This window comes from Lepisosteus platostomus, chromosome 4, assembly GCF_059453375.1.
Source record: "Lepisosteus platostomus isolate fLepPlt1 chromosome 4, fLepPlt1.hap1, whole genome shotgun sequence".
Classification (NCBI taxonomy): domain Eukaryota; kingdom Metazoa; phylum Chordata; class Actinopteri; order Semionotiformes; family Lepisosteidae; genus Lepisosteus; species Lepisosteus platostomus.
Window position 1 is genome coordinate 47,382,427 of NC_142614.1, and position 27,650 is coordinate 47,410,076.

Sequence of the window (27,650 nt, forward strand, 5' to 3'; positions counted from 1 at the left end):
TGGGCAACAGTATGTTGGCAGGGCTTGAGGAGATGAAGTAGGCTGTGCGTGTGCAGTGCTACAGTATATGTATGAAACACCAGGCACATTGAGAGCTCCTGCACGATTAGCAGTTGCTATACAAAAAGATTTTCTTCTGTCCCTGTCAGAGCTGAGGACATGATCAAGATAAATTGGAATCAGGACTATATTAACTCCATAGACATCTTCATAATAAACAGTAAATCAAACTTGGGAGTAAAAGTAGAAACGATAAAGGAAGTGCATCTAAAACCATGAAGTAAAGAACAAGCTACAGTACTTCAGCGTTGCTGAAGCTGATAGCCTGCAACAAATATTTGGATTAGATCCTTGTATCATTTAGGTGCAATCTACAAAATGAGCTCTTCACATTGGGAGACCTTATGTTCTTAATTTTTTAACTTAAAAATAACAGACCATCGAGTTAACTTCATACACTGTCTTAAGAGGCAGAAATTAGGTCTAGAAATAACTACAGCATTACAATACATACAGTACAGAAAGAGTGGAGAAATAAATGCAGTGGTATTGCTGTACTTGCATTTAGTTTCCGTGATGTGCTTGAACAAGTACTGAGGCAACATTCTAAGGCATATGAGCCACAGGCAATACATAAAGAATAGAGAAGCATGGTCAATTATGATTTCAAAATAACGACTTTATTAAGCACTTGAAACCACCAAGAAACAGCAGAGAATAGTATAAACACAAATAACACAAGTTCTGTCTTTTCTGATGTCTTCACTGTGATGTTTCATTCTCCACCATTAAGTCTCTTCTTCCACTTGGAAGTCTAACAGACACAAAGGTGGGAGAGTTGGTAAAGGTGGAAGTTGGCACCAGGATAGACAGACGGGCTGGGTGATCATGTGCATGAAGCATACAGAATACAATACATCCATCAATCAGTCAAGCAACATCACTGGGAGCCTCAAGCTCCAGCCCACCTGCATTTAATTAAGGGTGTACCAGAACAGGCCTGCCACAGTACTTTCATTTTTCATCTTTCACACAATTCAGTAATGACTAATTCATTCACTGATTATGAATAACATACATTGACAAAAATAAAGTAGTTTTTAATTAGTGAGTGATACCTTTAAATACATTGGAAGCTAAACATATTCCAAATTAGTTTTTTTGTGCTTAGTACTATAAATGTAAAAAGAATAACCTAAATAATGCATTGGTAGAAAAGTATTACAATATTTAATATCTATAATCTATAAGTTTCTAGAGCACATACTACATGTAATATTCATTTTAACAAAATAAACAGTCTGACTATTAATGATGTATATTGTCCCCTATTAAGTGTTTGTGAATGTAGATTGTGATTTTAGACATTTTAGACCTACATTTTCAATTTAAAGGAAATGAAATGTTTCCGTTTTAAAATTAGAGCTGTACTGTAAAATACAGGACCGCAGACCACAGACAGTACCTTTTGCTCAAAGTCGGTGCTTCAGGGAAGACAGCAACCGCTGTCCAAAGTGTCTGAAATGACAAATCTTTGCATGAGACTCATTGCACTATGGAGTTGCAAAGCTGGCTCCTTGAAGGAAATCACCATCTTACCCATCTTGGAAAAACGCGAGGTTGTACCTGGTTTCCTGAGAGTCGTCTTGTGCCAGCCGAGTGGCAGCAGGCAGGATGCGGTTGGTGATGTCCCTGGGGAGGTTATGTGCACCCATCCTCTCCACCAGGTCTGCCAGGTGATGTGCCATACACGCCCTCACTCTGGAGTTTAGGTGTATTGTATATTACTGAGCTGTTACTTTGACTGAAACCATATCAGCTTGTGACCTAAACATTGCCAATGAGGACCTCATTTTCCAGTGCTTAACCAGATTTCTTTTAAAATGATAAAAAATTATATTTAACCGTCTAATGTTGTTTTTACATTTTTGTTAAGTATTTTAGCATTGTATGGCAGCATGGTGGCGCAGTGGTTAGCATTGCTGCCACGCAGTGTCCAATGGGTTCAATTTTGGACGTAGGGTGCTATCTGCTTGTGTGTTCTCATGTGTTTCTGGTGTGAGTGTGCATGTGTCTGTGTCCAAGGTTTGGCCGGATTTACATCCGCTGTTTGCAGAAATAGGCTCCAGCTACCCTGTGACCCTGAACTGGAGAAAGTGGTTAGAAAATGAATGGATATTAGCATTGTAGTAAATATTCTTTGTTACATGCTTTGATTTCAAGCTCCATGAAACGTAAATGACCCTTCATAGCTCCTGGAGTCAGACCCAAAGATTCTGGGTATTATTCTATTCTGTATATTTCTGCCCTCACCTCAGACCTCCATTCAGCAGTGTGTTGATTGCACGAGCAGGGGTACAGCTCTGCACCATGCAGTCTAGTGTGCTGTCTACGCCTTGTCGGATGAAGGTGTTGGATTCTCCGGCTTTGTGCAGCAGCACCTTAACTGTGTTGCTCAGTTTCGGGTCCATCCCTCTCTGCAGGTAGGTGAACATGTCTCCCAGACACATCACTGCCATCCTAGACACAGCTGATCGCAAGTTCTTCACCTGGGGAAAGGCAAACCACTGTTAGCACTGCAGAGCCTCGTCTGTACCCCTCTCTATAAATGGGTCAAATGGATACAAAAACGGTGAAAAGCAATCATCCAAATTAACAATTAATATTTTGGAGAAATCACACCTCCTGCAGAAGCTCTAGGGAGACATCATGCAGTCTGCTGATCAGGATGGCGGGGTGGTGTTGGGACAGACGCCTTATGAAGGTCAGTCCGTCAACCTTCCTCTCCCTGAATTCAGTAAACAGAAAGAAATACATCAACCAGGACAAGGAAAGAGGTCTAACTGTATAGAGCTATGGGCAACAAGGTCTGTATTTTCCCTAGTCAGAATTGTATTCATAGAAAACGGAATAGGTGGATGCTGATTGTACTCTTTTATGCCTACCAGTCGTCAGAGGCCAGAAACTGAAGGCTCTGGGTGAGCGTCAGCTCAGGCCTAGAGAAGCATCGCAGCCCAGGGTGCTCTGGACCATTTCTCCTCTTCCCTTTAAGGGCAGGGGACAGCTCATCTAAAGGTCACAACAGAGTGGGGAAACATTCTGTGATCAGTTTGGTCACCACTGATTTGACTAAACCAGATCGTGAAAGGCTTCTGCCTCAGGGTATCAGTAAAAAAGCTCTAGAAGAAGGAAAAAACCTGACCTTGAAAGAAAGTGGTGGAAGAAGGTGAGAAAATCAGTGCAGATGTGAGGGAGATGCTGATCTGACCTGCAATATGGGGGGTACTGTTCAGAGGCAGAAAAATGACGTTATCCCTCTCCTCTGCAGATCCATCCTTCCTATCATGCGCAGGCGTTTCTTAACACTCCCCGCGCTCCTCTTCTGGTCCTGGACGTGCCCCATCTTGTGGGCTGTTACTGGTAGGTTTGCTTTCTGCTGTAATAACAGACAAGCACAAGTCAACCCTGGGGAATCTAGGCTCAGCACAGTTTTGGGACCAGCTGGACCAGTCCTGGTAAAAGTTTTTACTTTCAGTCCTCTGATATATTTACTGTAGGACCCCAAGACATCAATTGTTTCACAGCATTGAATAGTGATTCATAGTATTCATATACATATACATTTACTTGTACTTGCTCCACCTAAAAAAACAGTACTGATGTATTGTCAATATCAATGTCAGTGCCAGTATTAGCAAATTAGAAACTGAAATTGCAATTGCGTAGCCAGCAAAAAATCACCCTGGGAACAGGATAGTGATAGGATAGTGTTTAGAGTAATCAGCTGCTCAGATCTCAGCTAAAACTAAATTGCACAAGAATATATCATCTGTAGCATAAACAACTTGGAGTGTAAAAAAAGAATCCATACAAATTGACAGAACAGATCTGATTAAATTCACTTACGTTTTCTAAAAAGAGAAGAACAAAACACTTTCGTAACTACTTGTCACCCTCAGGACTTGGTTGCTGTTGTGTGTATTTTTAGGGGAGTACAGTATAAAACAAATTTCGCGTACAAATACAGTATATTCAGAGTCTAATCACAATCATTAAAGAAACAAACACAATTTAAAAACACTTCCATAAATGCTATATATTTTTGGGTACTGCGTCTTACAATTATTGTTATTGGATGCCATTAGAGTTGTTCATAACATTTACTTCACTAGGGACAACAACATCCAAGAACTGAATGTTTTGTGAATGCTAGCAATACCTACCTAGAAAAATTTGGTTTAACCCATCTGGTTAATAGGCAGCCTCCTGGCCATAAGACAAGCAGTCTCGAACCCCAGTCATTTGAGTGAACCGAGGGGTAGCTGCAAGGTGGAGATGGGGTGTAGGAGGAATGTTTGAGATAAATGCGAAGGGAGGTGTTGGAGTTCAGTATACTGTATGTACTTAGTTTTATAATGCTGGTGATTAGGAACAGCTGTGTGAGATTGACTTGTCATTGTTATCCCTCCCGAACGTCAGTTAATATCTTCCATAGTTTGCTATATCTGGCAAGCCTTCTTGCATTTTATTTTGAGTTTCCTCTATATTTTGCTGCTGTAACATAACTTACAGCCATATGACAGCAACTTTATAATGCTGCTTATAAAATTAAGTACAGTACATAGATGAAAGTGCCATGCAAGGGATTTGATAGGTGTTTTCTAAAAGCATGCTAAAGGCTTTCACAAGTTATCCACTAGAGTCTACAAAAAATGTAAAAATGTTTAGATAAATAACTGTGCCTGATCATTGTAGGCAATCTGGCTGGTCCCAAGATGATCAAATCCCTCAAATACCGAAGATGCAAATACCACTGTAGATGAAAATAGAACTTATTAGTCCTGTTTCATTGTTATTTCCTATATACTGAACCCCAAGGTCTACAAAAACATTAAAAATGTTTTAATTTCTGAGCTTTCTGAGATAAATAACTGTGCCTGATCATTGTAAGCAATCTGGCTGGTCCCAAAATGATCAAATCCTTCAAATACCAAATATATTATAGTTGGAAAAGAAACATATTAGTCCTGTATCATTATTATTTCCTTTATAGTGAACCCTTGAACACATTTTTGCTGTTTGTTATTATTGGGTCAATTCCTTTCCAGGCTGTATTTTTACATCTAAAATACTTTAATATTCTATTCCAGAATACTGTCTGTATAGGGCTTCAAATACTATAGTTGTGAATATTAGGTCAGTACGTAGACAGGACTTGATCATAATATACTGTAGTTACACTTGTGTGCTATGGCATTACAGTATGCAGAGTACACACGTGTGCTGATGGAGACATTATTACCAATCTTGATTGTTTTTGATGTCTTGATGTGAAGTGTTTATAAATAAATATACTGTAGAAGGTATTATAAAAAACTAAGACATTGATGAAACACAAAAATGAAAGACCTACAGAGCATTTTCAAACTCAAAAGTTTTGTTTGTAAAAAACTCAAAACAAAAGCAAAGAGAAATAAAGGCCTCTTACTCACCTCCTCGACCTGGGGGTGACTGTTCTGTTGGACTGCCTGCCCATAGACTCGCGCCAGGGGCTCGACACTTGTGTTGCCAGTGCTGGTGCCTTGCCCAGGGCACGACATCAGGCTCTGCTGAGAAGCAACTCGAGTGGAGCTCCCCAACACTCCTATAGAGACAAAGTGACCAAAGCAATGGCCCTGAGACTTAGACCTGCACTGAGCTCTTGAGAACATATGAACATATTTCAGAACCAATATTAATAACTGCATCACCTGTTTTATTTTTAAAGTGTTAGTGAGTTGGAATATATGATTTAATTACATGGTCTGACAGGCATCACTGAAATGGACGCAACAATATTAAAATAATAATGTGATAATAGCCAGATTCGACTGAAAGCAACTCACCAAATTGAGTCTCAGAAATTACACCAACAAATTGTTATGACTTTAAAAATATCACATCTCTGCCTATGTTACACATTTGTTGACTACAAAAACTCTATCATCATGATCCAGAGTCCCATTGACTACATTAGATTAGTTAAAGCCTGCATTCCCATCTGATATTATCATTCCTTTGTGGACTAACTATCACATAATGCATCACATAACACATAATTTAACAAAGAATCAAGGCTTAATAGTCAATTTTCCTTTGTTTTTCCTCAGAAAAACTAATTATCCTTCAGAGCCAGTCCTTGTTATCATTAGTAACATCTTAACCAATGGTGCAGCCGACTCACGTCTGGGGATTCTGGACACTCTGCGGGGCCATCGGCCCGCGGGTGTGGCAGCAGGAGGGGACACCACTGTCAGCCTTTCCTCCTCAGGCTCACCAGGCCCATTAGAATAGGTCAGCCACTGCCCCACTACACTCACATCCGGGGTCACACCTGCAAAACAAAGTCCGCATTTCTCGACAACCTTCACCTGTCAAAACCCACAGCAGCAGACACACTGACACTCATGCCGAAGTACAAATGCCAAAATGAACTGAGAAAAATGTAGGCAGGTGTTATTCTTTATTTCTTTATCTCTAAATAAGACCCAGTAGGCAGCAATAATGAACAGCAACTGTGTTTTCTGTGGACAAAGACAGTTTTTTCACTCAAGAAAATGACTAGGAAATGCAATAATCTAGTCTAGAAAAGAAAAAACTGAAACAGACTGTGCCCCATTCAAAACCCAAGCTGTAATGTTTAATTACTGTTCAGTTTTGCCCAGTCTCACGGCTGGTTTCTCAGCACACACTCATACACACAAGCAAACACATTCAAACAAATGACAGGCCAGCAGCTCCAGCTGTCAGCACCTTGGTTGGGGCTGTCCTCCACTCTGGAAGCAGCCATCAGCTTTCTGGAGGGGATTCCAGCCAAGCGAGGCCTTGCAACTAAAGGAGGGGAGTTATCGGAACTGCAGACATGAAAAAAATCATAACAATCAGCACTGCTCTGACAGTTATCTTTACAGAGCTGCCAATTTTGTGATCCCCAACCCCACAGGCAAGAATGTTGTGATGTCCACCACTGGTGTGTTCTGACCTCCTCGTAGTCCACTGCCTCCTCTTCTCCATAAAGCTGCAGGTTACTTTCCATTGGGCGCTCCAAGGGGCGCCCTGTCTGGCCGGCCCTTCCTGAGTCCCTGTCAGGCAAGGGCTTGGTTCCTTGAGAGATCGGGGGCACGGGTTCAATCCCATTGAAGACACAGCGGCAGGTTGTGGAGCACATCTGAGAAGCTCTGAGGAGCTCTTGGAAGGTCCTTCCCTGGCTTCCCCTGAAGAACACAGACAGGGCTTACACATACTGTCTGAACATAACGTTCTGAGAGGAAACTATATTTCCACTTGACCTTTAAGAAGAATAAAGGGTGAGGACTGCTTGTCTATTGTGAAGGCTTTAGTGGTTAGTCAGGATGGCAGTCTTCCTAACAAGTTGCCATTGTTGCTAAAACACTACATCAAGTCCCCTGCTCTTTCACCACATGGAGGTCAAGATTGTGCAAACCAACTTGACTGTAACCACTACCAGTCTTCATAATAGGCAATCAGTCCTCAGTCTGATACTTAACAGTAATCAATAGTATCACTATCACCAAAATTGGAATCAAAACTGCAGTTGTCAAAAATCATCCAAACTACCATTATCAATGTTCCTCAATTTTTATGATCACTTAATAAAAACTGAACAAGATGAAAGAAAGGAGAAAGAACAGTGGGGCCAGTCTTACTAGCCTCTAAACTTTTACCAAAGGACTCCTAAAAACATTCAAGATAACGAATGTTAGAAACATAATGTTTTTACCACATCAGCAGCAGCAGAAGAGCCTTTTCTTGATGCAAGGCAGTTTAAAAAGACAGAGCAGAACCAAGTATACAGTAATACATTTTTTTTTTCCCTGATGCTGGAGAATCCTGGATCATGGATAAAAAGGTAAGTTTATTTTCGTTTTGTACAGTTATGAAGGTGGGTTGTTAGAAAGGAATAGTGTCAAGTCTATAATAAATTCCTCTTCACAGGCCATTAGACAGTTTTTGTTACAAGTGAGGTTTTGGATGTAACTCTGGTACCAGTCCCTATTATCATTAGTGACATCTTAACCAATGGTGCAGCCGACTCGCATGTGGGGATTCTGGAAACTCTGCGGGACACATGGCCAAGGGGTCTGGCAGGAGGTGGGGACACCACTATCAGCCTGTCCTCCTAAGGCTCAGCAGGCCCGTTACAATAGGTCAGTTGTTGTCCCGCTACACTCACATCTGAGGTCACCCCTAGAAAACAAGGTCAAAGTTTCTCAACACCCTTCAGAACTGTCACCCTTTTCACCAATCTCACAACACCACAGCCCACAGTAGCAGACGCTCTGACATACACACCAACCTCAACACAAGGAGGGCAAATGCAAGAACTGACTGAGAAGAATAATCGGCAAGGTCTTTATCTTCTTTATCTCTATAACTCTAACTGAGTCCCAGCAGACAGGAAGTTTCAATCTCTACTGTGCTGTACTGTTCAAACCTAGAGCTACTAGGTTACTTTCAGTTTTGCCTACTCTCACGGCTGGTTTCTCAGCACACACTCATACACACAAGCAAACTCATTCAAACAAATGACAGGCCAGCAGCTCCAGCTGTCAGCACCTTGGTTGGGGCTGTCCTCCACTCTGGAAGCAGCCATCAGCTTACTGGAGGGGATTCCAGCCAAGCGAGGTCTTGCTACTAAAGGAGGGGAGTTATTGGACCTGAAGACAAGACACAAAAGGAGACACGGTGGAGGAAAGTGAAAAAATGATAAACACTGCTCTGTCATCTTTATAGAGTTCGAGCAGTGTTGTCAACTCTGTTCACTCCCTTGCCAAGTTCACAATCCTGCTTTGAAGCACATAAAACCACAAAAGATGCCAGCTTGAACAACAACCTATCTTTATCAACACTCTCCACTCCAGCCCCCACAAATAGGAATAGGAATCAGGTGCGCAGAATAAAGTCTTGAGTGAAAGGGCTGGAGCACCCTTAAGGAGGGGGAGCTATAATCGTGACACCCTGTGGTTCAACTGACAGGGAAGAACAGTGAAACATGTATCACCCAGCTAAGAGCTTTGTCTGGGGAGAATAAACAGTCTTGTGAGGGATTTGTTTACCTAAAGATTAGATCCTGTAAATCCCTCATAGCCTCCCTAAGTCTGTCCCAGTCCAGTGCGTAGAAGGGGTTAAACCTAAAGTGAACTGTTAATGGTGTGTTGGTTTCTCTGTTATGGGATACTTGAGCACTTCTGTCATGCTTGTCTCACTTCACAGTGTGCTATAGAGTTACGTATATGGGGAGACGGAAGGAGGCCACAGGACTATTGGGGCAGCGAGTTTTACTTCCTGAGTACCAGATTTTAACATTGATTCTACCATTTACGTGCACTTATCATGCGAATGTGGGTGGTTCTATCCCAGATCTGTTGGGTTGGGATGTTATGCAGCATTACAAGTAATGACTATCCAGAACAGGGTATCACGTGGCTTCAACTGACTGTGATCACTCAGTATGTTGATGGTATTCTGAGTGCTTCCCCTGACGAGGAAACCCACAAGTCTGAGTTGCTTCAGGTTTAGAGTGTCTAATATTAAGCAGTTATGATAAGGCCCTTTTGTGTCTAGCATTGTGTAATTTTAACAGGGCCTGGGTGCAATGTTTTTACGGGGTGAGCACAACTTTTAACAGATCTAATTAAGGGGGAAGTGCAGTACAAGGACAGGATTGCCTTGGTTCCAGCAGCAAAAGCCGCCTGTAATAATTTGAAACAAGCTCTCTTACAGGTGCTGAGACTGGGGTTTCCTCAGATGGACCAACCATTCCTTTGTATGTAAGTGTGGAAAATGGGTTCTGGGCAGCTGTGCTGACGCAGGAGCATGGAGGTAGGCACCATCCGGTGGGATACTATTATACCATTAGATGCTGTAGCCAAAGGGTGGGGGAGCGTGAAAATTTAAGAAAATGTAATACTGTTTACTGAAGGGTCTGGCGCATGAGGGAGAACAGAGAACAGGCTGAGCTGTTGCAACAGAATTCGAGGTGCTAACGACCGGAAAATGCCCCTCCACTGCCTCTGCGCAGCAAGCCAGTTTAGAGCACTGATGGAAGATTGTAAAAAGAAAGATGTTAAAGGGTTACTGTATATGTATATAATCTATGTATTTGTTGCATGTAGGCCACAATTCTGGATGGCTATGGAAAAATAGGATTCTCTCACCACGGCAGGGACTCCAGTTAAGAATACTGGGTTTGTCTCTGATCTCATTTGTAGTTTTACAGCTGCCAACTGAAGTAGCTGTAGTAAGGTGTAAATGACACAATAAATAATCCTGGGTCTGAGTCTGAGACCCCTGTGAAACCTCTATTGGGGAAAAGGGAGAATTCAGGTTGAGGCCTCTAATAGATGTGGTTAGAAAAAATGTGAAAAGAATGTGGGGTTGCATGATGATGGGATGTGGGGCCGTCAGCACACCAGATGCCCTGCATGCCCTCACAGCCTAATGCCATTTTGTAGCCAGAAATTCATGCTGGCGGATACCCAGGTGTATGACAAAGATGATCCCGTGGTGCGGACTGCCCTGCCCCTTGGATACTGATCTAGGGGCATACTACACTGGGAAGGTGTGCCAGGTTGTAATCGCATCACTAGGGGTGAGGTGGAAGTTACATTGCCCCCATCACCCACAGTCTGAAAGACCAACTAGGGAAATATCAACCGAAGGAACACCGTGAGTAGATGCTCTACCTGTGGTCCTGTGCAGTTTGAGGGCTGAAGCAAATGGAATTGTGAGACTGAGATCCCATTTGAGATCATCACAGGCAGCCAAAGAAACTCCCTGGAGGGCCAAGTTTGGCTAACGGACTGTTGAATTTACTGACTCTCTATTACAGTATTGTAGGTTTGTTAATTGAAGCATTGCACAGGGCTCGTGAACAGGTGCCGGACGCTTGGGGACCTCCAGTACAGGGAAGACATGACCGGATACTTGGCGAGTGGGTGTGGGTGAAGAAGAGATACCCTGCCAGACGTTGCAACCCTGCTGGGAGGGACCATAACAAGTGCCACTAACTACTGACTCTGCCATCTGAGCGACAGGATGAGATCGCTGGATCCACGCATTGCACTGTCACCGAGCCACTGCACCAGAGACTGAGTGAACAGAAAGAATAATGTTGTTACTGTTTCTGTGTCTGATGCTTCGTAAGGTGAACCAACAGTGTGCTTGTTAGGCCTGAGGAGCATTACTGGGGAATATGTATCAATACATTCCTGGTGTTGTCATATCTATCAGCCAAAAATGATAATCAGAGTTGGGTCAATATTGCTATTCCAAGATCCTGACGATAGATCTCCACATGGCTGAGGTCTGCGTTTGGGTCCTGGGATAGGACTTTATTTATTTGTAGGATTAGGATTGTTTTAAATGTATAATTGTAACTATCACTTGTACAAAAACATCAATCACATCTTGTTGTAACCGTGGAACGCACAATGTCATGGTAATGCATGCCCGTACATCTAGAAAGGAAAGATCTGCCCTGACATTGTATGTGTAAAAAATAGGCAGTACTGACGTATGCCATATTTTATAAGGGGGGAATGAAGTAAGAAACAAGATGTGAAGACGAGGTTTATTTTAAGTCCTTTCTGCATGAAGATTAGACTTCTAAGGCTGGAGTTTATGGCAGGAAGGGGGTTAACTGATAAGGATTCCAGATGCGAGCTAGGAAACTCCCTGGGGACTTAATCCCTGAACATTTGGCCAAAAGGCTGTAAACTGGCCAAACACATGACCTCCCCCCTTTACTATAATAACGAGTGACATCAGAAGTGGCAAGGAAGGGCTATATAAACTAAAAGTTTGTACCGACACTTGGAACAATACTTCGGTTTTGTTGTTTCTTGCGGGAAACAAGACTTCGGCTTTATTGTTCCTTGCATGCAGTAAACTCTTCTGTTTAACTTCATCTCGGGATCCAGAACCGTATTCTTTCTGTTAAAACACTACCTAGAAACATTTGGTTTAACCCATTTGGTTAGTAGGCAGCCAGCCTCCTGGCCAAAAGACAAGCAGTCTCGAACCCCAGTCATTTGAGTGAACTGAGGGGTAGCTGCAAGGTGGAGGTTTTAACAAGTTCTTTGGAAAATCCTTGAACAATTAAATACATTTTACAGTCACTGCCTGTGAAAACTGCCTAATACAGCATTAGAACAGAAGAAGATGCTTGGAATAAAAGTTAAATCAATAAAAAATACAGTTATATACTGTATACAGAGTACATATGCTGATGAAGACAATTACTAATTATGTTTGATGGTTCTTGATGTCTAAATTGTTTTTGATGTCTTGATGTGAAGCTAAAAGCTTTGGCAGAACCAAATGAAGTTCTATACAGTGAAAAAGAAAAAGCAAAAGAAGAAATAGAACTTCTCAAGAACAAATTAGGGAAATGCAGTAATGTGAATGCAACACCTAAATTATATCCAGATCTGAGACCTTTAAAAGGCAAAAATGAGGACTGGGACAGATATCCCGACTGGCCGTATCCAGAAGGGGGGTCGGATTGGGAAGACACTTCATATGATAGAGATAGAGACGGGTCCTGGCAACCCCCAGGTCATAACGTTTTTACAGGGAAAAGACAAGAGTCTCCGAGCCCAGTTAGGGGTATAAGCAGGGCTGAGAGATCTAGTAGTGAAAGATCAGAAGACAAAGACGGGTACAAATCCAAGCCTGAGGATATAGACCGATGGGCTAAAGAAGTGCCTCACCCTAAGTCAGGCATGCAGCAAACCTGGAGTGCACTTCAAGACTGAAAGGATACATATGGGATTAGACCTATAGAAGCGGCAATGATTTTGAGAAGAGTTGGTGAAAGAAAGGCAGGGCAGTTAAAACAGGTGTGTGAAAGAAAGAACCTGGGAGAAGGGTGGGAATTAGTGTGGAGATTTTTGAAAGAACATTACCCACCGAAAACTGATTGGAGAAAAGTAACAGCATGTCAGCAGAAGGAAAGTGAGGATGTTTCAGATTTTACAGAAAGGTTTATAATTCTATGGATAGAATACTCCGGGTTAGCAGATGAAAAGGAAGTGAATGAAGATACTTCCACAGTAATAAAACAAATGTACTTGAGTAGGTTAAAACCTGATGTTGCCAAGCATGTGCAGCTACGTTCTCCTGACATTACGGAGAGCGGAGACAGATTTGATTTAATAACTCGCGAAGCTAGGAAGATAGAGCAAAGCATGTATGCTAAAGTGCGAGCACTGCAAATGGGAGATATGGAAGCTCCCAAAGAGGAGAAAAAGGAACAGCCAGTGTGTCGCTATTGTAATAGACCGGGCCATTTTTATAAAGCCTGTAGACAATTGTTAAAAGCAAAAAGACAGAGTGACAGAGGGGGAAGGGGTCCCCCTCATAACCCTACTGATAGTGAGGGTCAGAAGGGGCTGATATCTCAAGTAAAGAACATGTCAGAAGCTGAAACGAGAGCCTTGCGTGAAATAATAGATTTAAACTAATAAGCCCCTTTGTAGCCTTCCTAAGTTTATCTCAGGATTTAAATACAAGTGAAATAATCTTACAGTGTGCAGTAACGGCGGGACACAGGAGCACATTTGTCCTTTTCTTCGACTAAAACAGCATAAAGATGTGATATAAAGTTTTCTAATGGGTAACAGGAGGCTACAGGATTAGGGGGGCACGGGTTGTGTTTAAAGCAGATACAAGCTGTCACAGTATGCTTGGGAAAAGATGTACAGTTTCAACTACTGATGTGGGTGGGGGACACCCCAGACCTATTGGGCTAGGATGCCCTGCAGCATTTATAAGGAATTTCTGTATGAAATAGCATTTATGTGAACTACCTCAAAAGAGTTATGTGATATTGTGATTGTTTTACCTAATGAGGGAATCCATAAGGCCGGGCTACTCCAAGTATTAGATCTTCGGACGGAAAAAAGGGTATAAAACCAACTACATGATAAAAGCAGGGTGAATGCCTTCTCTGAGCGAGCTCGCCCGGTGACGAACTGGCTTAAGTGGGGTAGTGCAGTCTAAAGACAAAATTGCCTTGACCCCTGCAGTAGAAACTGTTTTTAATGTTTTGAAACAAGCTTTCTTGCAGGCACTGGCCCTGGACTGGATTCCCTCAGACGGATCATCTGTATGTAATCTGTGTGTGAGTGAAAGAAATGGGTTGTGAACTGCTGTGCTGGCGCAGGAGCATGGAGGTAGGCAGCGTCTGGTGGGTTATTATTCAGGACCCCTCGATGCGGTGGCCAAGGGGCCATGTTTATGTGTTGTGCCTGTATAAACTGTGAATAATCTGGTGTAGAACCAGCAGACCTAATGAAAAGATTTAATTGAAACTTGTAAATATGCTAAATGGAAAATTGTAGCGATTTATATAGACTCTATATATACATTTGGTGTATGCCACGATTTTGGATGGTGGTGGAGGAATAGGGATTTCCTCAACATGGCAGGGACTCCAGTTAAGAATGCTGGGTTTGTCTCTGAACTGTTAGACGCTTTGCAGCTACTGACTGAAGTAGCTGTGGTAAAGTGTAAATCACATCATAAAGAAATGTTTCCAGTAACTCGAGGGAACAACTTTGCAGATGCAGCTGTCAGGTGAGCAGTCCTGGTAGAGCAGGAGTCTGAGACCTCTGTGAAACCTCTGCTGGTGAAAAGGGGACAGCTACAGGACATTCAGGCTGAGGCCTCTAAAGCAGAGAAATGGACATGGTTAGAAAAGAATGTGGGGCTGCAGGATGATTGGGTATGGTGCTGCCAGCACACTGGACGCCCTGCATGCCCTCACAGCCTAATGCCCTTTGTAGCCCGACAAAGGCACTCTGTCGGACACCCGGGTGTGAGACAAATGGTGTGCTGGTTACCCAAAACTGGGTGGGGACCTGATTTGAAGCAGTAGCCACTTCTGTGATATCTCGATGTGATGCTTATCAAAGGAACTCAACTACAGTTCAGGTGCGGGTGCAACAGCTCAAAAGGCCTGCTCCTGAGGAACCTTTCATGCACTGGCAAGTTGACAATTGTAAAGGGAAACCTGGGCTCTTATAATCTGTTTTCCCGTTGGGCAGTGCCCTGCCGCTTGTATTATGATGAAGGGACGCACTTCACAGGGAAAGTGTCAGGCTGTGGCTGCATTGTTTGGGGTGAGATGGACTGAGATCACCCTCAGTCTGCTGGAACAGTGGAACAAAGGAACAGAACTCTGAAAGATCGTCGAAACATCAGACTGAAGGAGCACCTTGGGTAGATGTTCTGCCTGCGGTTCTGTGTAGCCTGCGGGCTGGATCAAACAGAACTGTGTAACAGAGCCTGTTTGAATTCATCACGGGCCAACCAACGAACCTTCCTGGAGGGCCAAATCTGGCTAATGGATCATTGAATTTGCTAATTCTCTATTGTAGTATTGTAGATTGTTAATTGAAGCAGTGCATGAGGCTGGTGAACAAGTGCTGGACGTTTGGAGACCTCCAGTAGAGGGAAGACACGACCTGATACCTCGCGAGTGGTTGTGGGTGAGGAAGATGTACCCTGCCAGATGTTGCATCCCCGCTGGGGAGGGACCAAATCAAGTGCAACTGACAACTGACTCTGCCATCTGAGTGACAGGATGAGATCGCTGGATCTACTCTTCGCACTGCCACCAAGCCACTGCACCAGAGACTGAGTGAACATTAATTATTATGCTGTTACTGTTTCTGTGTTTGATGGGCTTCCTGAGGGGGGCCGACAGTGTGCCTGTTAAGTGTAAGGAGTTTTACTTTGATAAATGGGGATATTGAATCAATACTTTATCAATCAGCCACAAATAATAATCAGAGCTCATGTTGTATTGCTATAAAGGACTGAAGAATGAAGAGATGAGAGATGCCCAGGAAATGAGATGCCCAGGAAGTGAGATAATAATATCATTTTCTTGATTTTGTATGTTTTTGCAAACTATGCAGTCTAGTGGCTTGACGTAGGCTTTGTGCTCAAATGTATATAAAGATGCTGCCTGTCCTTGGTCAGTAAGATTTTGGTAAGCTGTCTGTACGCCCAGAATATGAAAAGAACTAACTGTTGTCTAGTCCGTAACTTAGATATAATTAATTGGCAGGTGTTGCTGTTTCATCATTTGTTTAGAATATGTCATAGTAACTCTTTGTGTTTTAAGGTATAAAGGACCATCTTCAGCTACTTATTTTTTAAGTCTGGTGGTTGTAAGCCGGACTTCCATATGCATATGAATAAAGAGACTTCTGCTTCACAGACACCTGAACTTTGTCATTTGTTTGACACTACAGCCTCTTACTCACCTCCTCAACATGTTGTGTTGGTGACTGTTGTGTTGGACTGCCTGCCCACAGGTAATTTAGCCTATTTGGTAATTAGTGGCTCATTGATTTGAGCATCTTCTCCAGAAACCAGGGTATTGGATTGGATCTGACAACATAGCTGGTTAGCTTGATCCAGACTCCTACAACCTTTTGCATAAAGATGGGCCTCCTGTTCTTGGTTTTAAATGCACTTCCATCTAGCTGCCATTTCTTTCCTTTGGTTCAGTTGATGAACTCCCTCCAATTCAAAGACAACTGCAGCACAGCCCATCACACTGATTTACAAGTTGCAACACTGACAGACTCTAAATCTTAATCGCTACATACTGAACCTTACAAATACAGATTTTCTGTCCCAATTTCAAACAAATCTCATGGAGAAAATGCATAGGAGCCTTTTTAAGAAAAACGCCCTACCTCTGTGGGCAAAGGAGATACTTGAATTAAAGAAATGAAAGTGGAATGTTTGAGTAAATAAAAAGCAACACAGTAGAAGCAAGTCATGTCATAAGCAATAACAAGAACTAATGTAAATGTTTAAACATTCTCTACAAATTTGTTTCTTAGAAGATACCCTCTATGTACCCAACATATGAAATGCTCAACATTTCAAAAACAATATTAATAACTGCATCACCTGTTTTATTTTTAAAGTGTAAGTGAGTTGGAAAATATGATTTAATAGCATGGTCTGACAGGCATCCCATCTTAACCAATGGTGCAGCCGACTCACATGTGGGGATTCTGGACACTTTGTGGGGCACACGGCCTGGGGGTCTGGCAGCAGGTGGGGACACCACGATCAGCCTGTCCTCCTCAGGCTCAGCAGGCCCGTTACAATAGGTCAGTTGCTGTCTTACTACACTCACATCTGAGGTCACCCCTGCAAAACAAGGTTAACATTTCTCAACAACCTTCCCCTATCAAAACCCACAGCAGCAGACTCCCTGACACTCCCTGCCCTTTTCACCTATCTCACAACACCACAGCCCACAGCAGCAGACGCACTGACACACGCACCAACCTCAACACAATACGTGCAGATGCAAGAACTGACTGAGAAGGAAAATAGGCAAGGTCTTTATCTTCTTTATCTTTTTAACTCTAAATGAGTCCCAGCAGACAGAAAGTTTCAATCTCTACTGTGCTGTACTGTTCAAACCTAGAGGTACTAAGTTACTTTCAGTTTTGCCCAGTCTAACGGCTGGTTTCTCAGCACACACTCATACACACAAGCAAACTCATTCAAACAAATGACAGGCCAGCAGCTCCAGCTGTCAGCACCTTGGTTGGGGCTGTCCTCCACTCTGGAAGGTGCCATCAGCTTTCTGGAGGGGATTCCATCCAAGCGAGGTCTTGCTGCTAAAGGAGGGGAGTTATCGGACCTGCAGACAAGACACAAATGGAGACAGTGGAGAAAAGTGAAAAAAATGATAAACACTGCTCTGTCATCTTTACAGATGCAGTATGCTCTCTGAAGGCACCAGTTCTGTAGGGTTTGGGCATTTACGGGGACAATTATTAATTGTAGCCATAAATCACGAAATGATTCTTTTGATGGCCTTAGAATAGAATCCAACCATGGGATATAACTCAAACAACACACACACAGGTACTAATACACGAGGATACATTTATAAATACATAGAATATGCATGTAAACCTAACAGATCTTATTGTGAGGGTTATCAGAATACAAAAGCTATATATTCATTTAGTTACAAAGAGATACATATATCAAGAGGACATACGTTCAGTATATCATTCATTTAGACCGTTTTGTAAATGCACTTGGTTATAACTTCTACATTAGATACTGAAAACAAGTACATAACTCTTAGGAATTAAATTGATATCAACTGGTTGGGATAACAATTGAATTCTCGAGCTGTAATGCATTGAAGTTGAATACTCATCCAATCTCTGGGGATTCAGATCTCCTGCGGGCTCTCTGGCTTGGTGCCAGGCTGTGCTGTGCGGCTTGCGATGGTGCCCTGCTGATGCTCACTGACCGACTAGTTAGTGTTGGCTTTAACTAGCAAAGTTTGTGCACAGGAGAGGAGATGACTGTGGGTCCCAGCAAGTCAGGAAGAGGACCATTTCGTTCCTGATGAAGCGCTAGTTCTGAATAGTGATTCAGCTGTCCACAGTTCCGACCTGTTCACGAGGCTTGGTGCTGGTGCTAACCTCGGGTGGATCCTCTGGTTACTCTCTGGCAACCTCCGCTCTAGACTCTTAGAACAAAGGAAAGTTCTGGCACTCGGACACACTGGCTGTTCTGTGGTTGTCCAGGCTGAGTCTCAGGATGGTCAGGAGGCGCGCTGCGAGAATGTCCTACCCTTGGGAGCCTTCTGCTCCTGGGCCGTCCTGCCCTGGAATTCTCCTTTGAATTCTCCTACTGGAATAGTTCGAAATAGTCTCTCAGGACCTCTGTGTTGCCTGTTTTTACCTGGAGGAACTTCAGCTCGTTCATTGGCTGAAAGTTTAATGGGCATCAGAGTCCCACGTGGGTTACTCGGCCCTACCAGTCCTTGATTGGTTGATCAAGGTGAGATATGAGTCACTTACTCCTGACACCTAGGAATGCAGTCCAGATGTCCATTTGGCACTCCCTAGACAGATAGGCGCCAATGGATGACCATTGATCATGATAGCCAGGCTTAGCTAAGTGCATCCCCATTTGGGAGCTGTCCCTTATCAAAAGAAAACATCTTTAAATCAGCCTGCATGAATAGAGACGATGGAGAGAGATGGGGCCTCATTTGGGAAAGCACAGCAACACTTAATTCTGTCTTATTAACAAGCATTGCCGCTACACAGAGTTCGAGCACTGTTGTCAACCCTGTTCACTCCCTTGCCACGTTCACAGTCCTGCTTTGAAGCACATAAAATCACAAAAGATGCCAGCTTGGACAACAACAAGCTAATTTTATCAACACTCTTCACTCCAGCCCCCACAAAAAAAAACAGAAAAGATGTTTCTTAAAGTAGTAGGCTACCTGTGTGGCAGTAAGCAAAAACAAAGTTACAAGCTTGGAAAACGAGCTTCAGTGCACTGTTTATGAAAACCACAACCGTTTTGACCTGTAAGGGTAGAATTTTAATTGCTCTGAATGTGTCTGCAATGTGTACATTTCTGAGGCCGTGTGTCATGGACAGGCCTGGTTTGGGTGTTCGGCGGCACAGGCTTGATTCCATTGGAGAAACAGCAAGAACGCACAAGCGTGGCTTTAGTTAGCACAGGGCAATTCTCACAGAATTCAGGAAAGGCATTCATGAAAAATAATAAAAGCAACTAGATCACATTTATTTTCTAACCACTTTATTTAATTTAGTGTTGCAGATAGCACACCAGGAAGTGAGCCAAGAGCCCCAGTGCTGAAGACAGCAATCTGATGGGCAGCATGGTGGTACAGCTCATCACTGTACCACCATGCTGCCCATCAGATCTATACACTTGTCTAGGAACCCCAGTGCAATAGCGATCTACATAGAGTTATTCCTAATTACTGTATATCCCAATGCAGACTTTTTCAGTTATTTGGAACTAAACTATGGAAGAACCCAGGAAAATTCTACTGAAGTTTCTACAGATTTTAACTCAGTAAAAACTCATCCCCAGTACTGGAATACCACCATGCCAGCTGAGCTCTTGATTAAGCTAATTCAAAAGTAGTTGGATACCATGCTCAGTTTTTGAGTTTCACACCTGCCTTATTTCAAGTAATGGACTGAATGAAGTGATTGGACCTTTTGAGATTAAATTCACATTGCAGTCTACAGTATGATACAATGATTGAAATCACCTGGTTTAAGTCTTTGACAAAGTGGCATCACCAAATACTAACTAACATCATACCATCATTTTGTCTCCTGTTAAGAGATGCTAAGACACAAATAAGACAACTACCACTTAATACGAAAACTGAGGGCAGAGTAGGTGGAATTGTATTTGTCAGTTTTTATTTTTGCATAACATGTCCGTAGCCGAGTCTTTGAAACCAAAGTCTAAACGTAGAAACAGGTTGAAAAGGTCAAATCACCAAATAAAAAGAATAATTCAGCCTCAATCATTTAGAGATCAGCCAGAAGGAAAAATAAAAGACACTCCAGAAGCAGGGTTGAGAAGCATTGCTTTAATAGACCGATCAGTAAATATTAGTCTCTGAAGAGGAATATTCTTACTCTCTACTTTATGACAAGATCAGACCAAGCTGCTGTTTTGCCATGAGAGGGTTTGGGACGGGGGAGAAGACATAGAAGCAGAAGAGGACAGATGCATTGAAAAGCCAGGAATCAACACAATAGGTGACCACACAAACACCAATAATGAGAATCAGTGCACTTTGGCAAAGCAGGTTAATCCCATCAAAGCTCTGTTAATAAAGTCCTGATTCCAATTTTTCTTGATCATGTCCTCAGCTCTGACAGGGACAGCAGAAAATCTTTTTTTATAGCAACTGCTAATCGTGCGGGAGCTCTCAATGTGCCTGGTGTTTCATACATATGCTGTAGCACTGCGCACGCACAGCCCACTTCATCTCCTCAAGCCCTGCCAACATACTGCATGTTACTGACAGACTACTCCCTACCTGGAGCACATGTCTTTTTCCTCACACAAGGAGGGAAATGTACTTCACTTTCCTTTACCACACCATGGTCAGAAATGTTTGGAATGATTTTGGTGGAGTAATTGTGAACCTAAATTACTCTTTTTTCTCTGGGTTCAGAATTAGCTAAAGAATTCAAAACAGACTGTACACACAGTGATAACTACAGATCTCAACTCATCACTCATCTTGAAATTAAAAGTCTAGGAAGCATAAATCAGGTACTTACAAAAATGTTTGGCACGTTTTGCATTTTCCTGACTTATATTCATTGTTCTAGTGAACTGCAGGTCTTTCTCAGAGGAGCCACTCGGTTGGGGAGACCAGGGATCTCTGTCCATCTGAGAGGCAGGAACAATGAAGTTCTCAGTGCTTGTTAATGCTTAATGTTTGATTTCAAGAAAACTGGCATAGTTTTTGTAGTAAATGCACGTTTTGCTAATTTCCATATCTTATCTTTTCCATGTACTGTAATTGAACCTTAATAATATCCTTACATATTTTAAGTAGAAAGACTGCAAGAGACATTTAAATCTGTAGATCATTTTTAGTAAACATGTTGACAGTTAGCTGATATAGTGATCATTTCTATTTAATTTAAGTAGAGGTCTTGGGCTCATCAATCCCACTTTTCTTTTCTTTGGAGAACATGAACCTAAGGACTGCATGCAGAACAGTAGAAACTTATGCAATATCCTTTTCTTCCACAGAGTCCAAACAGTAAACTTCTCTTTATTTCAATAAAATGTCAAAATTCGGACAGAGAGATCACTGGTTCCAGTCTACTTACTTAACACAGTTTTCATTACAAACTATTCTGATTTACTTCATTATAAATGACGAGTACTGAAACTGGCACTCAATCAAAACTCCTCAAAGTGTTGTGATGTGTTATCAGTACTCAACTCAAGCATTACAACAGTAACATCGCATATTGACAGATGTAATGGAATGTATAAATCAAACATGAAAAATATGGGATTACAAACAATCAGACCTGTATGGAATTTCCTGAATCTCTTCTTAATGATTTTATAAACCAAAATGCAGCACACTCTAAGGAGGCAGTTCTATTCTATAATTTACAACTGGAGACACAGTAATAGGGGGCTGTACTTACTGCTAACATTGTCTATTTGCTGATTGGTAATTGTAGAGTTTAAAGGCAGCATGTTTATAAAAGAGGAGTGTTAATTCAAGTCAACTCCTTGATGATTATAAAACAACATGAAACATACAGATTGTAATCTGAAGAACAAAGAGAAGCCACCCCTAACTGTATATAGATCCCATTTCTAGCTGCTACTTCAAGGAGCCCAGATTGGGCCTTAAGACACCTAACTAGGAATCCTGTTGAAAGCACCCACAGCTCTCCAAAGTAACAAGCAGCCCAGCCATTTTATTGAAGCATCAATACCACGGCATTTTTCAAGAATTAATTCTCTTTTAGTTTCAAGTTACGGCTCTTTTGCTACAAAAAAATGGTTGACCCCATCTACACTCCTTGGTTTTTTATAAACTGGAATATCTCTCACTACTTTTGTTTTTGGTTGGTTTTTTCTTTTTTCATTTTTATGAATTCACCAATCCACTGAACTTTAAAAGTGTGAACATTTAATTACCTAATGTAATTTTAGAGGTATGGTGAATAAAAATGAATGCAGTATTATAAATGCGATTTTACTAATGTTGTAAACCTTATGTATAGTCTCAATGCTGAAGGGAGTAAGCTACACACTTCATGTTGTACCCAAACATTCTGTTTGTAATTTTATTGTTCTAATTTGACCATTAAAGAATCAACATAAACACCCAGATGCCTATAGTACAATCCTGTCTGGCGATTGATATTGCCCATGTGATATGAATTCCAAGGCATTAAAAATTTATCAAAAATAAGTATTGGAATCACTAGCATGATCAATTTGTATAGGATATATTTCAAGATTTTTGAGTATGTATTTGAGCTAGAGATGGTGGAAAAACAGTATATGTCGAAATATTTCAGTATTTTATTTCTCTTATTTTTTTAAAGAGATTCTCAATTATTAATCTTTATTTTACACTGCAGTTTTCAGAAGACATTGTTTCTTTGGAAAGTGCACATTCAGGAGAGATAATTTTACCAAATAAATCAATATACAGAAGACAATATACAGAATACATCATAAGATCTATGTGACTGCCAGGGTCTTAAGGTCAGATCTGAAAACAGACTACAAGGTGAGACTACTAGAAAGCCTTATCATGCACTGTTCATAATCTGGTAGAGAGGACAAAAACTTGGCAATATCAGAAGAAAAGACAGTGTGATTAGGGAATTAATTGATTGGGACCATAAAACATAAGAAGGAAAAAAGGTATTTTGAAGTCATAGAGAAATTCAGTAGAGATATGGATTGTGCATACAGAGTATGTATTTCATGACATGTTTTCTAGAACAGGCCTTAGACAGAACTGGCTGCTGTTTTGAACTTCTAGATATTCAGTATAGTGTTCTGTGACAGTCTTGTGGGAAATACTTATTTTCTTAATATGATGTGTGGTTCTGGTGTAAAACAACCGGCTCCTGGAAATGTACTCAGCAGTGCAGAATCAGACTTACAGTAGGTGAATGAAGTAAGCACACATCCAAAAGTAACAAGCCCAGTGCTCGAATTCACACCCCACTCTTACTCGTTATCGTTTTCGGATATGTTTGTTTTTCCATTTATAAAAATGTCGGCTTTAAAAAAACCTTTCTGTTGCTCCTTTCTCCAGCTAACGATGCTCTTGCGACTCCCATCTCTTACTGGCTGTCGCTTCGGTTCACCACGTGCTGGAAAGCGTCGCTACACCCCCTGCCCTCCCACGAGTTTTTACAAATCTTGAACTGTACAAATTTACATCTTTATTTATATACTCATCGATTTTAATCAAACGAATCAGCTGCTTTCAGGATAGTAAAATGGGAGCACTTAAAAGGGCACCGTTTGCATGATGTTTTACTGAAGCTGGTCTTAATGGAAAATCGACAGAGATTTCTGCTGACACCCAATGTAAAAAACAGTATTTTTTACCACTTTGGTTACACAGTGTAGAAAACTGGAGTCTACTTAAGAAAATAGGCTTCGCCTGACCTTTACCAGGTTGCAGGGTTGCAGATGCGCAGTAACCACACAAAAATAAAACTCTGTCGCTGCCATGCATGTTTTTTTCAGCACCCTACATTAGCTAAAGTAATAATATATGAGAAACTACGATCAATATACCCCCTTGACCAATGCGTCACTCTCTCAGTAATAATGCAATTGTGAGTTCAGAGATGACACGCTGATTGCTGCGTGGCGCTTTACAGATTGAGCACGTGACCTCCATGAGACACAATCTGTGAAAATGGCGTTCAGGTTAATTGAAAACAAATGCTTGGGTGAAAAAAATATTTTACTCGAAGAGTATAGATTATTAATACAAATTAAAATAAATTTGCAACCTGGGAATTTGGAAAATGCTATTCCAATGACAAGATCTGACCTTGTTCATCTTTTTTGTGGAGCCAGAGTCGCGTTTTGAGATGAAGAAGGTGGAGGAGCTGCCACTGCGATGAACGTTTCAGTGAGGAGGAGTGGGAGATTTTTTCTTTTTTGTATTTCTTCTTGACTAAAAAAAAGTTGTAAATCTGTTATTTTGGCATAACACTATCGATGCTCCACCATCGTAATCATTCCCGTACTGCCCATTCCACCCTTTAACATAATGAATGTAAGTTAAGGCTTACGTGGCCTAAAAGAAACAACTAATACATTTTGGCTTAATTTGTTAACATGCCTGTGATTTTAAAGCCCATGGCAAGAGTTTGAAAGTTAAATCAGGTTCTTTCGAACTGTTGCTTGTCGGGCAATTCAGACACCGTTCCTTTTTGGGGCAAAGCACTCTATACAGCCATATAGGTCAGAAAAAAACGTTTAGAAAACATTGAAAGAACTATATTCCTAAGTATGCTTTCATCACTAAAACACAGTCATGCCATCATAAACTGTCTACATTGTATGGGAATAAATCCCTAACCCTGGCTTCGGGATTTGATAGTTAGGGTAGGGTTCAAATATTTCTCAAAGACAATTTTCTCAATATTCCACTCATTTGATTAGAAAATTTGCTTCTCTGAATCAAATATTAGTCTGAAGAGACAATACAACACTGCCAAAACCAAAAGAGTGTGTCAGGAATGGTCAAATTCATTTTTGAAAGGTATTCTTTCATTGGAAATTTTGTTTTGAATGCAGTGCTGAATGAATGTACGTTTAGGCTTATGTAAGTGGCCTTAAAGTCCGACACAACCAGGTAGAGATGACAAAAACTTGGCAATATCAGAAGAAAAGACATTGTGATTAGGGAATTAATTTCGTGGGACGATAAAACATAAGAAGGAAAAAAGGTATTTTGACGTCATAAAGAAATTCAGTAGAGATACGGATTGTGCATACAGAGTATGTATTTCATGACATGGGTGACGTTTTCTAGAAGAACTGGCACAAATAGAACTAGACAGAACTGGCTGCTGTTTTGAACTACTAGATGTTCAGTATAGTATTCTTTGACAGTCTTGTGGGAAAGACTTATTTTCTTAATACGATGTGTGGTTTTGGTGTAAAAAAACGGCTCCTGGAAATAATAATAATAATAATAATAATAATAATAATAATAATAATAATAATAATAATAAACTTGATTTCATATAGCGCCTTTAAAGGTGCTTCTCAAAGCACTTTACAGGATGACAATAACAATAAATAAGAAGAATACAACAATAAATAAGAAGAATACACAAGATAAGACACAATTACAATTACAACAATACAACAATAACAATAGAGGAGACTGTGGAAGGTGGTACTAAGAAGAGCAGAGGGGTGAAGAATGGAACCAGTTAAGTAAAGGCTTTTCTGAAGAAGAAGGTTTTGAGTCTGGATTTGAAGGAGTTTAGAGAAGGTGACTCTCTGATATCCTTGGGCAAAGAGTTCCAGAGCTTGGAGGCATAACAGGAGAAGGCCCCGTCACCCATACAATGTAGATGGGCTTGGGGGACAGTATGAAGGGCAGAGTTTGAAGAGCGGAGGTTGCGAGGTGTGGAGTAGGGCGATAATAGTTCAGACAGGTATTGAGGTGCCAAGCCACGTAGAGCCTTATAGGTGAGCATGAGGATTTTAAAGTCTATGCGGAATTTGACTGGAAGCCAGTGCAAGGACTCCAGGATAGGAGTAATGTGAACACTTGCACTAGACCTGGTCATGAATGAGATAAAATCAGCAAACTCACCTAAGAAGACTCCACTGGGTTTGGGTGGTCTATAAACTGTGGCAATAATAGTAGATTGGGGGATAGAAACATTTAAAACAAGACACTCAAAGGAAGAGGGAGGAGGTATAGTAATAGGACTTAGACTATAAAAAAGGTTGTAAAAAACAATGATGCCCCCGCCTCTGCCTGAAAGACACTGAACGTCAAAATGTACTCAGCAGTGCAGAAACAGACTTACAGTAGGTGAATGAAGTAAGCACACATCCAAAAGTAACAAGACCAGTGCTCGAATTCACACCCATTTTTTTACTCATTATCGTTTTTGGATATGTTTGTATTTCCATTTATAAAAATATGAATGAAGATACTGCTTCGCTTGAAAAAACGTTTCTGTTGCTCCGATCCTCAGCCAATGATGCGCTTGCGACTCCCATCTCTCACCGGCGGTCGCATCGGTTCACCACGTGCTGGAAAGCGTCGCTACACCCCCATGCCCTCCCACGAGTTTTTACAAATCTTGAACTGAACAAATTAACATCTTTATTTATATACACATCGATTTTTATCAAACAAATTAGTTGCTTTCAGATTAGTAAAATGGGAGCTCTTTTTGGACTTTGCGCTCTTGTGCTTCCTCCTCTGCATACCTTCTGCACAAAGTAGCGTGTAGAAGGTCACTGTTTGCACGACGTTTTACTGAAGCTGATCTTAACGGAAAATCGACAGAGATTTCCTGCGACACCCAATGTAAAAAATTGTATTTTTTACCACTTTGGTTACACAGTGTAGAAAATAGGAGTCTAATTTAGAAAACAGACTTCACCTGACCTTTACCAGGTTGCAGGGTTGCAGATGCACAGTAACCGCACAAAAATAAAACTCTGTCGCTGCCATGCATGTTTTTTCGGCACCCTACCCTGCTGATCTTGTGTTACACACACTTCATATCAAATAACTTTTAAAAACGTATACCAGACTATTTTTAACTAGTATAACTATAGTGAAACCCTAATGTTATACCAGATAAAGTCTCAGTGAAAGCAACTTCTCTTAAAGGTTACTGTAACTACTCCTAAAATCTTTAGGTACCTTTCTGCTTTGCTGCGGTATTCCTAATCCGGGAAGGTTTTGCTGCAATAGCTTGCCACTCTCTTGACCATTACCGGGCGTACAATATGTTTTTTTTTACATATGCCCTGGAGAAGAGCATTAGCTAAAGTAATAACATATGAGAAACTACGATCATTTTAACCCCTTGAGCAATGCGTCACTCTCTTCTTAATAATGCAATTGTGAGTTCAGAGATGACAGGCTGATTGCTGTGTGGCATTTTACAGATTGAGCACGTGACCTATCAATCTGCAAACTGGGAATTTGGAAAATGCAATTACAATTACAAGAT

The 27,650-nt window shown here is 41.4% G+C and overlaps 3 long non-coding RNA genes across 3 annotated transcripts; 2 read left to right on the forward strand and 1 right to left on the reverse strand.

Annotated features, from left to right (window-relative positions):
- Positions 1–658: 658 nt before the first annotated feature.
- Positions 659–1,825, reverse strand: LOC148673280 (uncharacterized). The gene is made up of 2 exons (XR_015936174.1): positions 1,466–1,825; positions 659–814 (listed from the first exon to the last, which is right to left on the reverse strand). It is a non-coding gene; the product is annotated as an uncharacterized LOC148673280 (long non-coding RNA).
- Positions 1,826–3,350: 1,525 nt separating this feature from the next.
- On the forward strand, positions 3,351–5,017 carry LOC148673281 (uncharacterized). Its single transcript, XR_015935975.1, has 2 exons — positions 3,351–3,420; positions 4,756–5,017. It is a non-coding gene; the product is annotated as an uncharacterized LOC148673281 (long non-coding RNA).
- A 3,289-nt stretch (positions 5,018–8,306) lies between these two features.
- LOC148673282 (uncharacterized) lies at positions 8,307–15,864 on the forward strand. The gene is made up of 2 exons (XR_015935976.1): positions 8,307–15,733; positions 15,786–15,864. It is a non-coding gene; the product is annotated as an uncharacterized LOC148673282 (long non-coding RNA).
- Positions 15,865–27,650: the final 11,786 nt, after the last annotated feature.